Raw genomic sequence first — 7527 nt, forward strand, 5'->3', positions numbered from 1 at the left:
TATGCACATGTACCCTAGAACTTAAAGTATAAAAAAAAAAAAGAAATAAACACCAACACTTACCTTTTTAAAAAAAAAATATATATATATATATATAGCATCTTGCTTTCTGAAATTCCCTAGCTTTGTTCCCCTTTGCCACTTTTATCTGTATATTTTTTTCCTTTGAAAGAAGGAAAGAAAATATTGTCTATTACTTCTTTCCTGCTAAATTATGCTTCTAGTCTGAGGAGTTTCTTTTCAATATGGAGCCCTGTCCTGGAAAGAAACTCTGGTGGATCAGGTTTGAGAGCTCCTAGAGAATAAACTGCAGAGCTGCTGCAAATTAGCAGATAATTAACACTCAGTGAAAATTTGTTGAGTGAACAAACTCTGCTCCGTTTCAGCCATTCTTCTCAGATTCACCTGTTGTACTTTCCAAGGATTATCTGTTGGATGTTTTTGGTTCTTTTGTTCTCAGGACCATCAAATGCCTTGTTACTTCCCCCTGATTTTTCCCACACAGATGCCAGTGACACACAAGTCTTGTGGTTGTTAGTAGTTTGTCTCTATCCATTTGTATATTGAGGTTTGCACTGTATCCTGTTACACAGATTTGTTGGAATTTTGGTTTTGCTGTCTAGTTGCTTGCTCTTTTTAATGTGGTGATCTGGGAAGAAATAAAAAACTATGCTGCCACTGTCATCTTCTCAGGATACTACAACAGTTAATCTTTTTATAGATGAGAAACCTGAAGCCCAGGGAATTAAAGTTATTTGCCCAATATTCCACAGCTAGCAGCAGGAAATAATTGTAAGTAAAGCACCTTAATTAGTGTCTGTTGCAGAGAAACTGATTGATGCATGCTCTTTCCTTTCTCTTTCCTTCCCTCACTTTTCCCAGTCCTTCCCTTCCTTCCTTGCTTTCAATTCTCCTTCCCTTTCTCCAGAGCCCATATTTAAACCCAGTTATTTCTGACTTCAAAGCCTCTGCAAATTCATTAAATGTGCTATACTTCTACCCCATACTGTGAAATCACTGGGGTTTTTAATTCAACAGAACTATGGAAACAAAATTAGTTTCACTAAAACCTACACCCTATGCTCTAAGAACATTTTCTTCTTTGCTGTTAAGCTCATATACTTTTCTAATAAAATCCACAAATGTCAAATTCTTTGACACATGCCTCATCAAAACATGGCATGTTAGAAATAAATTGATGCCCCTAGTTCAAAGAATCCACTTATAGGCATTATATATAATACTTTAATTGTCTTCTCTCTTTTTAAAAAACCTACCACCACCCAGAAAACAATATTTGACAAAAAGTAAATGAAATCTGAACCTGAAAAAGCTTGACTTCACTTCTGAATTCAAAATCCACAGAATTTAAAGATATTTTAAAGTTTGGGCAAAGTCAAATGCCTTGCTTTTGAAAAATCTTATAAAACTACTAGTTAACTGTTCAGCTTTGAGACACAAGTCCACAAAATCCTAAGCTGCATTAGTTAGGAAGCTTGGCTCCTGATAATAGTTGATTGAAACTGATTCATTCAAAAGTTGAATGCACTTTGAAGGCTCCTAAATAATTTATACTGTATACCCTGTAATGTAGAAACTACAATTTACTAATTCTCCATAATCTACAAAAGATTAATTAGAAATTAGATCTTGGGGAGCGGAGTTTTGCTTAAGGTAGGAAATTGCCACACAAAACCTAAGGGATTCTATTTCCAGCCAATCCCTTTATAAAATCCTGTTCCAGCTTTTGACTCTGTAATGGATTGCCCAGGTTGGTGATATACCACACAGAAAATGCCATTTCCTTATTTCTCTCCCCCTTGAACTTCCTGCTCTAACTGTGCAGGCTTAGTTTATACTGTTTGAATTTACTTATTGTGGTTTGCATAAAATTATCCTTCACTCATCTACACGTAGTAGATAATGGTTATTTGCCTATAAATCTAACAGGTACTAAGTTTTATTTACCCTCCTGCACTGTGGGCATTCTCTGAACAAACGGGCAGTTGTTCTTGAAACATTTTCCATTTTTATGAGATTTGGAACTGTTACAACTGTTTGGAACTGCTTGTTGCTTTGTGTGCTTTTTAGCAGCTTGAGGTTCCTTCTTTCACGGTGTTTACTCTGGAGCTAGTGTGAACAGAGGATCTTGGAAATGATAGAGTGTTAATATCCTAGAGTGTGTCTTGCTACATGTAAAAGATTGCTTCTCTAGGCTGCTGAGAGCTGCAGCAGAAGCAGACCTTTCAGGAGACACACAGACAAACACACTTAGTCATGAACGGTTGCACACCTACTCTCACTCTCTGATTTTGCATGTGCACGAGCAGGCCAGGAAACCTGACCCCATGTTGATTGGAACATTGCTTTGCATTTATTTCCAGAATATTTGGAATGGCACATATGTTTCTCATTAACGCTCATGTTTGATTGTTCTAAGAATGTTTTAAAAATTAAATAAACCTGTATCAAAAACTGTCACTTTGTGTTAAAGAAGCACAATTAGGTCCCTTTGGGGGAGCAAACTGAAAAGAAAGAATGAGATGAAATATTTTGGCTTCTTTACATGTATTTCCGTAAATGAGAGTGGCATTAATACCTAGTCATACATTTGAGGTTCAAGGGATTTTAAATAGCTTTTGAACAAATCAAGCACAAAGTAGCATTACTTACACAAAGAAACTCATTTAAAACAGCCCATTAATGAAATGTGATTTAAAACCATGTCTGTTTTAAATATATGTTCACAATTAAAAGTTACTGGGCCAGAAATGGAAAGTTAAGTAAGCTGATACCTGAATATAATAACTGTAATTGTTTCAACCCATAAGGGCATGATTTGGTAAATTATCAGACCTGGTATAATATACTTAGACCAAAAAGACTTCATAAATTTTTAAAGTGCAATTATTTCAATCTATCTTTATTTTACGTAACAACCTAAGAGCTGTCTCCAAACTCAACCTGGTAATGCTGGGGCCCTCTTAAGACAAAAAGGAGAAAAACTTATGTATGTACATATGTATGTATGTATGTATGCATGTATGTATCTGTCTCTATCTATCTATCTATCTATCTATCTATCTATCTATCTATCTATCTATCATCTAGCTATATTCTATCAGCATTTGGCTATCTAGCTATCATCTATATAGCTATCTATCATTATCTAGCTCTCTATCTGAATCTAAGTGGCTAAGTCAAATATTTTGAGATCCAGGTATCAGGTTGATATTGCTTCCTGGCTCCTTACCTATTCCTTTACTTCACTCTTTTATGCTATACATTTTGGATAGTGCTTTGTGTATTAATTGTGTTTTTTATTTCCTATGTTTTATAATGGTTTGACATCTTGGGAGGTCATGGGGACTTAGGGAGGGACTGCCCCTCCCAGGGTTTGCTGATTCCTAGACATTGCAAGCAACTTGCCTGTGAGCATGCTTTTGATATGCAAGTCAACCAACCAGAGCTCAGACTCTCACTAACCTCCTTTCTCAAATTCTCATACACCAAACCAATACTTCCCTGCCTTAAATTACCTGAGGACCAGGTACCAGACAACTGAATACCACCCTAGATGCCAGAGCCCTTTGAAATTATTCAAATTGTCCAATCCTAAGCTTGCTCAGTGTACCTACCCTATCTCACCCATTCCTTCCCACAGAAACCTAATACAGGCCCTGGTCCATATTTTCCCCTTCTTTCCTTCTGCCTCCCAACTGAGTGGGTACTTCCCCATGTGGCCCTATGTCACATGGCATGTTCCTTCCTCTTGGAAACTGTAAGTAATAAACTATCTTTTCAATGGAATAATTTCCTGATCTATTGGCCTCATCATGCCTAATTAAAACAAATCCTAGGTATATTTTAGAACACTTTGGCACTCTTCTCTATCATAGACTCCTGGCCTCTCTCTACCCATCTTTGTTTCGATTCCTAAAGACCTTTGAGACTCTATTAACAGACATGCTTACACAGCCCTTTTTGGTGAGGTGTACTCCTGTAAAACTCCAATCACAGAGGAGTCCTTTGGTCTAGAGGTAGTTAAGTACCATCTTAGCTCCTGGACTTTATGGTGAAGATATTCCATCCTGACAGACCCAACCCAGTCTCCACTGCTGCCTCAGGAGTGGATATGAGTTCAACTGTGAGATACTTTTCCTGCTGGAGCTGCTCCAGGCTCTGATACCATTTCAAGCCCATGACTAGGCTTACCTTATTAATCATTCTTCAGATCCCAATTCTCCCATAAAATGTAAGACCCCTTTGCCCAATCTTCCAAGCTCATTTCTGTCCTTTCTTGTATATTTTCTCCACTGTCTCCACACAACCATCTCCTTACCATCCATTCAAAGTCCTACCAATCCTTAAGTCCTCTATAAAATCTTCTTAAATAATAACTCCTCTCTCTGAATTTAATTATATTTAATTGAATATTTTCTCATTTGTTGTAATTTTCTCTTCATTTCACATACATTTTTCTTTTATAACTGGATCCCTAGATTTTAAAATACTTGGTGCTGTAAGGAAAGCTTGAAATTTGAAGTCAGAAGACTTGAACACATGTCCTGATTCAATTACTAAAAGTTATATTAGTCTCCTCAGGCTGCTCTACAAAATACCACACTGTGATAGGCTTAAAGGATGGAGGTTTATTTTCTCATAGTATTGGAGGTAAAAAGTCCCATATCAAGGGACTGGCAAGGTCTGTTCCTGGTGAGGGCTCTCCTCCTCATTTGTAGATGGCTGCCTTTCACTGTGTCCTAACATGTCTTTTTATTGGTGTATAGCATGAGGAGAAAGAACAAGAGGGAGCTCTCTGATGTTTCTGGTAAGTACACTAATCTCATAGGATCAGGGCTCCACCTAACTTTAATCACTTCCCTAGAGGCCCCATCTCTAAAAACACCCACTTGGGGGGTGAGGGCTTTAACATACAAATTTTTGGAGGGCATAAACATTCCAAATGCCTACAACAATATTTTTACATTTGAAAATGAGGAAAATACTATCCCGCATTTCTTCCCGAACTCTACCAAAGGGCTAAGTCATGTTAACTGCTCGAAAATAATTATTGCATTGAATTTTAAGTAAACAATTTTATTATTTGTATTTATGAAATTGATATTGCAGGATGAGAAGTAAATTTATGTCACCTGAGACCCTGATGTTAACTTTTCAGGTTTCAAGAGTTGAATCTCAGCTTTTAGAAAGGCTTTTGCAGCTGATTCTTTTCATTGCACATTAGGGCAAAAGGGCCTCTGGTGTCAAATTTCCTTTCTTTCTAAAAATAAATCTTTTAAATCTTTCCAGAGAAATTATCTTATTCCTCACACTGTCAGCCTAGCTTCACACTCTAGTATGAAAATCTCAGAATTCTAGCTGAAATATGGAGAGGCATTTTACAAATACACATATTTTTTAGAGGCCAGTTTTGTTCCACTTGGCATTTTTTTTTTTTTTACAGTACATTATATTCTGGCCATCTACATCTGTTAGACTGTCTCTTAGATTCTTTTCTCAGATGGCTTGCCAGAGGTTGGGAAGGGTAGTGGGGGAGGTGTGGGGGTGGTTAATGGGGACAAAAAGATAGAATGAATAAGACCTACTATTTGACAACACAATAGAGTGACTATAGTCAATAGTAACTTAATCATATGTATTAAAATAACTTGAGTGTAATTGGATTGTTTGTAACTCAAGGATAAATGCTTGAGGGGACGGATCCCCCATTCTCCATGATGTGCTTATTTCACATTGCATGCCTGTATCAAAACATCTCATGTTCCCCATAAATCCACACACCTACTGGGTACCCACAAAAGATTAAAAAATAATTTAAAAAATTTTATAAAACCCAAACCGAAACAAAACAAACTCCTTTTTGGTGAGCATTAGGTAAAAAAAAAATTCAATTCAAGTTAAAATTGCCTTCCCATGCTAATCACTAGAACTTCAAGCTAGTCATCCAGTCCTTCTAGATTCTTACACCATGGATCTTTTGAAATAATATTTCCTAGATGCTGCCACCAGTTACTAGCAGCTCCTCCTTCGACTTACTCCCAAATTTCTCTTTGTTTTCACTTTCTTTCTGCTCCACTCATAACACCTCTAATTTCATTTATTCATCCAAAAAGCATTAATTGATAACTTTTTATATGCCAGGCACTAGGAATTTGATGGCAAATAAGATTGGCCTGGACCCTACTCTCATTAGTTTTATAGTCTAATGGACAATAAATTTTCTTTGACTGGGAAAGCACTAGGTACTCTGAGCTCATGGTCTTGAGGGGAATGTCAGGGCAAAGGGAGTAAAGGGAGAACCGTAGGTTCTCCTATGGTGCGGTCACAGGAAAAAAAGAAACAATGCCTGTTAGTGAGCTGTAGCCAACCTCAGTAATTTCAACTACCTTCTGCATGTTCCTCCACTTCTCTCTCCTGAAACTCTATCTTCTGCTGTTGACAAGATTTCTTTCTATAACACAAACTTGGCTATTACACTCCTGTTTCAGAACTCTTAATGGATTCCTGTTACCTACAGAATGAAGTCCAAACTCAGTATGTCAGATCACCTCATCAACCAAAACCCTGTGTGGGATACCTTTAGTCACTTCACATTACTTGCCATTTCCCAAGTAAAATGCACTTTAAACTTCTGTGAATTTGCTTCTTCCTCCTAAATTTGTTTACTTGATGGACTCATTTTAAACTCAGCTTTTAATGTCATTACTATGAAAATGTTCTTAACCTTTCAGTTTCTCAAATAAAATTAATTGCTTTTTTTGTCTTTGTTTTTGTAGCTCGTCACAACTCATGTTGTTTATAACTGCCTCCCTAGATAGACTATGTATTTCTCAAGCCCTTTGATGTTTTATCCTGGTATTCAGTAGATACACACTAAATTAAGTTGAATTCAGCCTTTCACAAGTATCTTTTCTCGCTGAAATCAATGCACTTGACCCCATTTATTTGATTATTCTTCTGCCAATGTTTGGATGCCATTTATCCATTAAACTTAGGTCTTGCATTAAACCAAGAAAGCTCTTATGGAGTAAGTAGTTTACAACTACTTATGGAGTGCATTTATCACAGTGATTCGCAATTTACAGAATCACTTCTCACATATTTAATTAATAAAAGAATGATCAATCTTTAATAAAGCTGGGCTTAAAATGACATACATTTTTCTTTTTACTTTTATTATACATTAAGTTTTGGGGTACATGTGCAGAACGTGCAGTTTTGTTATATAGGTATACACGTGACATGCTGGTTTGCTGCACCCATACACCTGTCACCTACATTAGGTATTTCTTCTAATGTTATCCTTCCCCTAGCCCCCCACCTTCTGACAGGCCCCGGTGCATGATGGTCCCCTCCCTATGTCTATGTGTTCTCATTGTTCAACTCCCACTTATGAGTAAGAGCATGTAGTGTTTAGTTTTCTGTTCTTGTGATAGTTTGCTGAGAATGATGGTTTCCAGCTTCATCCATGTCCCTGCAAAGGACATGAACTCATCCTTTTTT

Source organism: Colobus angolensis, unplaced genomic scaffold, assembly GCF_000951035.1.
Source record: "Colobus angolensis palliatus isolate OR3802 unplaced genomic scaffold, Cang.pa_1.0 Scaffold59, whole genome shotgun sequence".
NCBI classification, from domain to species: domain Eukaryota; kingdom Metazoa; phylum Chordata; class Mammalia; order Primates; family Cercopithecidae; genus Colobus; species Colobus angolensis.